This window comes from Oxyura jamaicensis, chromosome 1, assembly GCF_011077185.1.
Source record: "Oxyura jamaicensis isolate SHBP4307 breed ruddy duck chromosome 1, BPBGC_Ojam_1.0, whole genome shotgun sequence".
Taxonomy (NCBI): Eukaryota; Metazoa; Chordata; class Aves; order Anseriformes; family Anatidae; genus Oxyura; species Oxyura jamaicensis.
The window spans coordinates 135,794,544-135,800,876 of NC_048893.1; positions in this window are offsets into that span (position 1 = coordinate 135,794,544).

Here is a 6,333-nt window from a genome sequence, read left to right on the forward strand (position 1 = left end):
TATTTCCTACTGTTTTCTGCGGCAGATTAAGGAAGGTAGATTAAGGAAAACTACATCCACTGACCTGGCAAGGTCCTTAATGGCAACCCAACCTCTCTTCCACCTGGGGCACTGCTTGGTAAGAGCAGAAAGTTTGTCCTCTGCTTTACATGCAACCTCTGCCTGCCTAGGAGACAAGACAGCCTTTGATATCAAAACAGGCCAGTGAGGACAGTGGTTAATGTGTTTCATTAACCATCATAAATATTTCAAAAATTAGCCAAAAAACTCTTCTCCAGCTATGCTAATTGTATCAGGAATGCTAATTGTATTCATTACACTTTCTATTACTAACTGTTAGTAGGTTATTTGAAAGGAGTCAGGATACTGACAGATTCCAAGACGGGGGTTAGTTTCATATTAAGAATCCTCTAAGGACAAATGGAGATTTGGAAAGCACGCTGTCCTTAAACCTGACTGCCATTCTTTCTGTAGTAATAAGGTGTCACACACTTGCTTAAATTTCATGGTAGCTAATGGTACATGTCAGAACTTTTAGGAGCAGGTAAAATATTCAGCACGACAGGTTTGATTGCAAGGCCTTTGAAGTCAACAGAAAGACTCCCTCTGTTCAGCAAGTTTCTGTTCAGTTCTAACAGCTCTTCCCAGATCGTAAGTAACATCTATTGTCTATTTACTCCAGTACAGCACATACTGTAGAGCAGAAAAAATTACTAATGTCCAAAGCTTATCTTTTTGATGGGGAATATTTGGGTAAGAGATATATTTCCTTCTGTATTTTGAAGCTGATAAATATTATCAATTAATATTAATTAATATGTTACTACTAATTGTATTAAAGGTTTTCAAGTCCTAGTAGATACGTTAGGTTGCTTTCCCCAAATAAACCTGGTCCCTACTATCAAGGCTATTTCTGAAGATGTTGGTTTCACAGTCACAGCCATCAGAACAGCAAGCACTAGCCGTTAATGGAAGAAGGCAGACCAGATGAAAATTAAACTTTAAGCATGGAGGGAATCCCAAGGCTGAATTTTCTTTGAACAAAGACAGAATCTCTAAAAGTACCTTCAAACTTTCCTGAAAATACAGGGTCTAAGCTTTTCTAAAATAATTTGAGGTTCTGAGTGGTTCTTTTCTGTGGTTCTCCTCGCTTGTGAGGGACTGATATCTGAAAATAAAATCCTTTGGCAGCTTACCCAACACACCGTGTCACTTGTTATACTTAGAAACTAAAGCCAGGTGGATGGAATATGTAATAGTACAGGAAGAACAACTCCAATCCCTAAAATCAGCCAGTTTAAATTCTTGAGTGCATTAACTGAACTTTAGGTAGGTAGTACTTAAGCAAGTGCAATAATTCAAAAGGATAATTTATATGGATGGTGAACCTTATCTTTGCAACGTATTACTGCTGCATGCCTTTGTCCCAGTAATGCAGTCTAATTTAAACCAGCATTTTGTTTTGTTTTGTTTTGTTTCTTTTCAGTCACTTTCCAGAAAGTGACTGCTCAGGCCAAGTTTTGCCTGGGCTTCCTAGGCAGACCACCTCAAAGCCACTCATGTCCCTGCTCTGAATCTCTTTGGAGGCAATGATCTTTCTCCTTTGACTACAGAGGGAGCCTTAGGCTAAACTCTGTGAATTATCCCCCAGTTTACCACCAGCAGTTGGCTCCTTACAGATGTTATTGCTCTTGCTGCAAAAGTCTGGAGATAAAATAGCTATTATCCTATCTGGCAGGAGGCACGGAGGCAAACAGCATGGGTACTCAGTGCTATGATACATCACCACAGTCTTTAGGTTATCCATTCTAATATTGTATTTAAATGTATTTCAGTTTATGCGTTAGCCTTCAAGTTAACACTGCCTTCTCCAGGTGCTGATGTTTTTTTTATATATTGTGTACCTGAGACACCTGGGACAGAGCACGGGAAGTTTGCTGAAGACTTTATATTGGTTCAGCATGAAACCTCTGGGTTTCCTCTGTCCTTTACCCATAGTGTGGGGCTGAGCTTGCATTGCCACTGTTGTAGGTTAACCACACACTCGCAAGTTACCAAGAGCTCCAGCCTGCAGACACGGCGACTTGCTCAGCTGTGCCAGCAGACAAACCAGCATTACACATTTGCTATGTTGGAAATAGTTTCACAGATCAGACGCTGTATTAGTCTAACAAGTGGCTGCTGCTTCACACTTCCTCTGCCTAAAATGCCAGCACTGCCACTAGAGACTCCATTTTCCTGTCCTTTGAAAAATACTAGAAAAAGGGGGAAATCACAGGCTGTCAGATAATTAAGAACCTCCCTCCATACACCTGGGCTTGAATTTTGCTGCAGGCCGTACATTCCATCCATGGGGACAAAACTCATTTGGTACAGAATTCTTTCTGCCTAGAATTCTTTCTGCCTAGGGCAACTCTTAAACGTATGCATCCCAAAACAGCAGTAATGCAAGTACATGCAACGGCATTAAAAAATTATTAGCAGCAAGGTCTTCCTGGCTTTTTTCTTTTGGGGTTATTTGATGCCAAGTGCATGAACAATTGCAGGAGCAGGGACCAGCTGCATGGGGGAATCTCCACTACTGGCTAGACTGGAGTGAGGCTCTTGTGCTCCCCATGCTTTCAGTGCTCTTCTTGACTGAGCAGCTGGGCAGTTTGGGTGGAAATCCCCAGGACATGACCCAGAGCATCCTTCGGGCAAGTGCTCCAGGCACTGGCCTATGGTGTAAAAGCCAGCAAAAGCTCTACACCTGACTGCGTCTTGGATGGAGGAGAGCATCCTGTCATAAAAAGGCCTTGAGTTTCAAGCAGATGCCTGTGAATCCCTTCAAGGTGCTGGATTTTTCCTGAGCTTTGTATTTCCTATGCTGTTACACACTGGATGTGCTGCTTTACCTTTCAAAGCTGTCTGCCTAATTCCCCCACCACTGAGGAGGACATGAAATCATCCCATCTCACGCGGCACATTTATTTGAGGTGTCCTCAGTCATTATAGACCCTATTTATAACCAACAAAATACTGTCAACCCAAGGGCTACTTAAAGCCCACACTTGGAGTTCCAAGCCCACGTTGGTAGTTTTAATTCTTTGACTAGCTGCAAAACCTTCCTCCAGAGAAACCCGTGAGCAACAGCAGAAGGAGCTGGGTGATTGGTAGCACTGCTGCAGAGAGCTCTGCAGCTGGAGTGGCTGTGGTTGATGCTGGCAGGGGCACAAGAGAGACATAAGCAAGGATGGAGAGCTAGAAATTATTTTTACACTTGCCTAGATTTAGGGTGTTTTGGACTAAACTGTTTCAGTTACAGCTGACAGGTCTCTCATGAAGCAATCCTGCGATGTGAGTGATCTCATGTCATGGTCAACACTGTCCCAGTCACACCCCCTCCAGTGTCAGTGAGAGCCAAGAGCAGGCTTACAGCATTGGCTGGGAACTCGGGACCATGTTGACTGTTGTGAGATAACTTCTGATTGCTTACTGAGGTTGGAAAACTGTGACACGTGCTCATTTGCAAAAAGGAACAATTCCAAGGCACGTTTTCCTGTGAACTTAACACTCCTGACATTGCCTTATTCTAAGTTGGAAGTTACTGCATCATTAACTCATTTTCAAATTACCTCTTACTTTTCCATTATTTAATGTGAAGCACTGAGGGTTTTTTTGCTTATTTGTTTCACTAAAAATGTAATGCCCATTTGCAGCAGGAAAGCAATTAATCCGTGTAATAAATACATATGCATCTGGACATAGTGCTATATATTAATAGTGAAATGATCTAAACAATAACCATAACAGGCTATTACTGTTTGGGTGTTACCTGAAATACTGTCAGCAATTACATTTACAAAGCAATCTTAGTTTATAGTGACACTGATTAGATATTCTATATGGGCAGTTAATATAGCATACTTCCATGTATCTCATTTGCTTTGACATGGCAGTTTTTGGTGAAGCCAATGCTACAACAATTTCCTAATGACCTCTCTGATGTTAAATTTCTCTTGATCATAATTTCTTGAAGACCTGTAACATTCTGAATGCAGATGACAGTTTTGACATTCACAAAGATGTAGGTTTAATTATCATCTTGATTACTTGAGCTGGAAAGCCAGATGCCTAAATATCATGAAAGGTCGAGTAGAACAAATCCTGATAGTTGGTACCTCGCAGTACTAGAAACGCTGCTTGGGTTGGAAGGTGACTTAAAGAATAATAACAAGTAATTGGGAAATCAAGGGCTTTTTTCTTGGAACAGCTCTCTTCCTGCATGAAGAGACTTTGTTTAAACAAGAATCTCATCATAACAGATACAGGAATCTGAGCTGGAGTGCTGAACACATGTAAATTATATCAAATAAAAGAGAACAGAAAAGAGAGATACGCAAGACACAAAGATATATAAAGATCTGCTAGATTTTCCCAATGTCCCATGGTAGGTAACACTTTATTGTTGAGAGACTCACATAAAACACAGCAAGCCTCCTGTTTTATAGGGGAAAATTTGTCAATATTCTTTACTTTTATGTGCATGATTTATGAATCTATTTTCTAAAGCAATTTGAAGGTTGTAAAATCATACTATTATTTAGTACACAGCTCCTCATGGACTCTGGTTTATCAACTGCTTAGTAAAGAGTGGAAAAAACATCTGCTAATCACTCATTAAACTAGAATAGATTCAAACAAATGACTGCTATTAAGAGTCCTGATCCAAAGCCCATTACAGTCAACAGAAAAGCTCTCAGAGGTTTCGACAGGCTTTGCATACCACCTGAAGTTAATATTAGCCAGACTGATGGAAAATATACATCTTAATTGATTACATAAAATTCAAGACATAAAAAAATGCCAGAACTTAATGCATCTACAGGAAAGATCAAAATACAGTAGAGGACTGAAACCTGAAATTGATAGACAAAAGGGATAGAAAATTGTGCAATTGTAGTTTAATCAAGTACATTGGATTGTACTTGATTTGATGTACTGGATGGCCAGGCCCAGAGAGTTGTGGTAAATGGAGTCAAATCCAGTTGGAGGCCGGTCACTAGTGGAGTCCCCCAGGGCTCGGTACTGGGGCCAGTCCTCTTTAACATCTTCATCGATGATCTGGACGAGGGGATCGAGTGCACCCTCAGTAAGTTTGCAGATGACACCAAGTTAGGTACGTGTGTCGATCTGCTCGATGGTAGGAAGGCTCTGCAGGAGGATCTGGAGAGGCTGGACCGATGGGCCAAGGCCAACGGTTTGAAGTTCAACAAGGCCAAGTGCCGGGTCCTGCACCTGGGGCCCAACAACCCCAAGCAGAGCTACAGGCTGGGAGATGTGTGGTTAGAAAGCTTCCTGGCAGAGAAGGACCTGGGAGTAGTGGTTGACAGTCGGCTGAATATGAGCCAGCAGTGTGCTCAGGCAGCCAAGAAGGCCAGCAGCATCCTGGCTTGCATTAGAAACAGCGTGGCCAGCAGGTCCAGGGAAGAGATTGTCCCCCTGTACTCGGCTCTGGTGAGGCCGCACCTCGAGTACTGCGTTCAGTTTTGGGCCTCTCGCTACAAGAAGGACATGGAGGTGCTTGAGCGAGTCCAGAGAAGGGCTACGAAGCTGGTGAAGGGTCTGGAGAACAAGTCTTACGAGGAGCAGCTGAGGGAGCTGGGACTGTTTAGCCTGGAGAACAGGAGGCTCAGAGGCGACCTTATTGGACTCTACAGGTACCTTAAAGGAGCAAGGTGGGGGTTGGTCTATTCTCCCACATGCCTGGTGACAGGACGAGGGAGAATGGGCTAAAATTGCACCAGGGGAGGTTTAGGTTGGATATTAGGAAGAACTTCTTTATTGAAAGGGTTGTTAGTCACTGGAATAGGCTGCCCAGAGAAGTGGTTGAGTCACCATCCCTGGAGGTCTTTAAAATTAGACGTTTAGATGTAGAGCTTAGGGATATGGTTTAGTGGAGGACTTGTTAGCATTAGGTCAGAGGTTGGACTTGGTGATCTTGGAGGTCTCTTCCAACCTAGACTATTCTGTGATTCTGTGATTCTGTGATTGATAGTGATAAGGTGGCAGACATCCAGGTTGCGTTGTTCTTTGTCTACGGATGTTCCCAAAGGTAGGCCTGCCCCTTAACAGCAAAATGCAAAGCCAAAAAAACAAACAACAACAACACACAACACACACAGGAAAAAAAAAAAAAAAAAAAAAAAAAAAAAAAAAAAAACTGTCTCCCTAAGTGAAAGTGGATCAGTCAGGGTCAAAGTATTGACACATCTTCTTTTAGGGAAAATATAGCCATGCTTCTGGCTGGGAACCATGCTGGCTGTGTAGAGGGTTTGTAACTGAAATCACAGC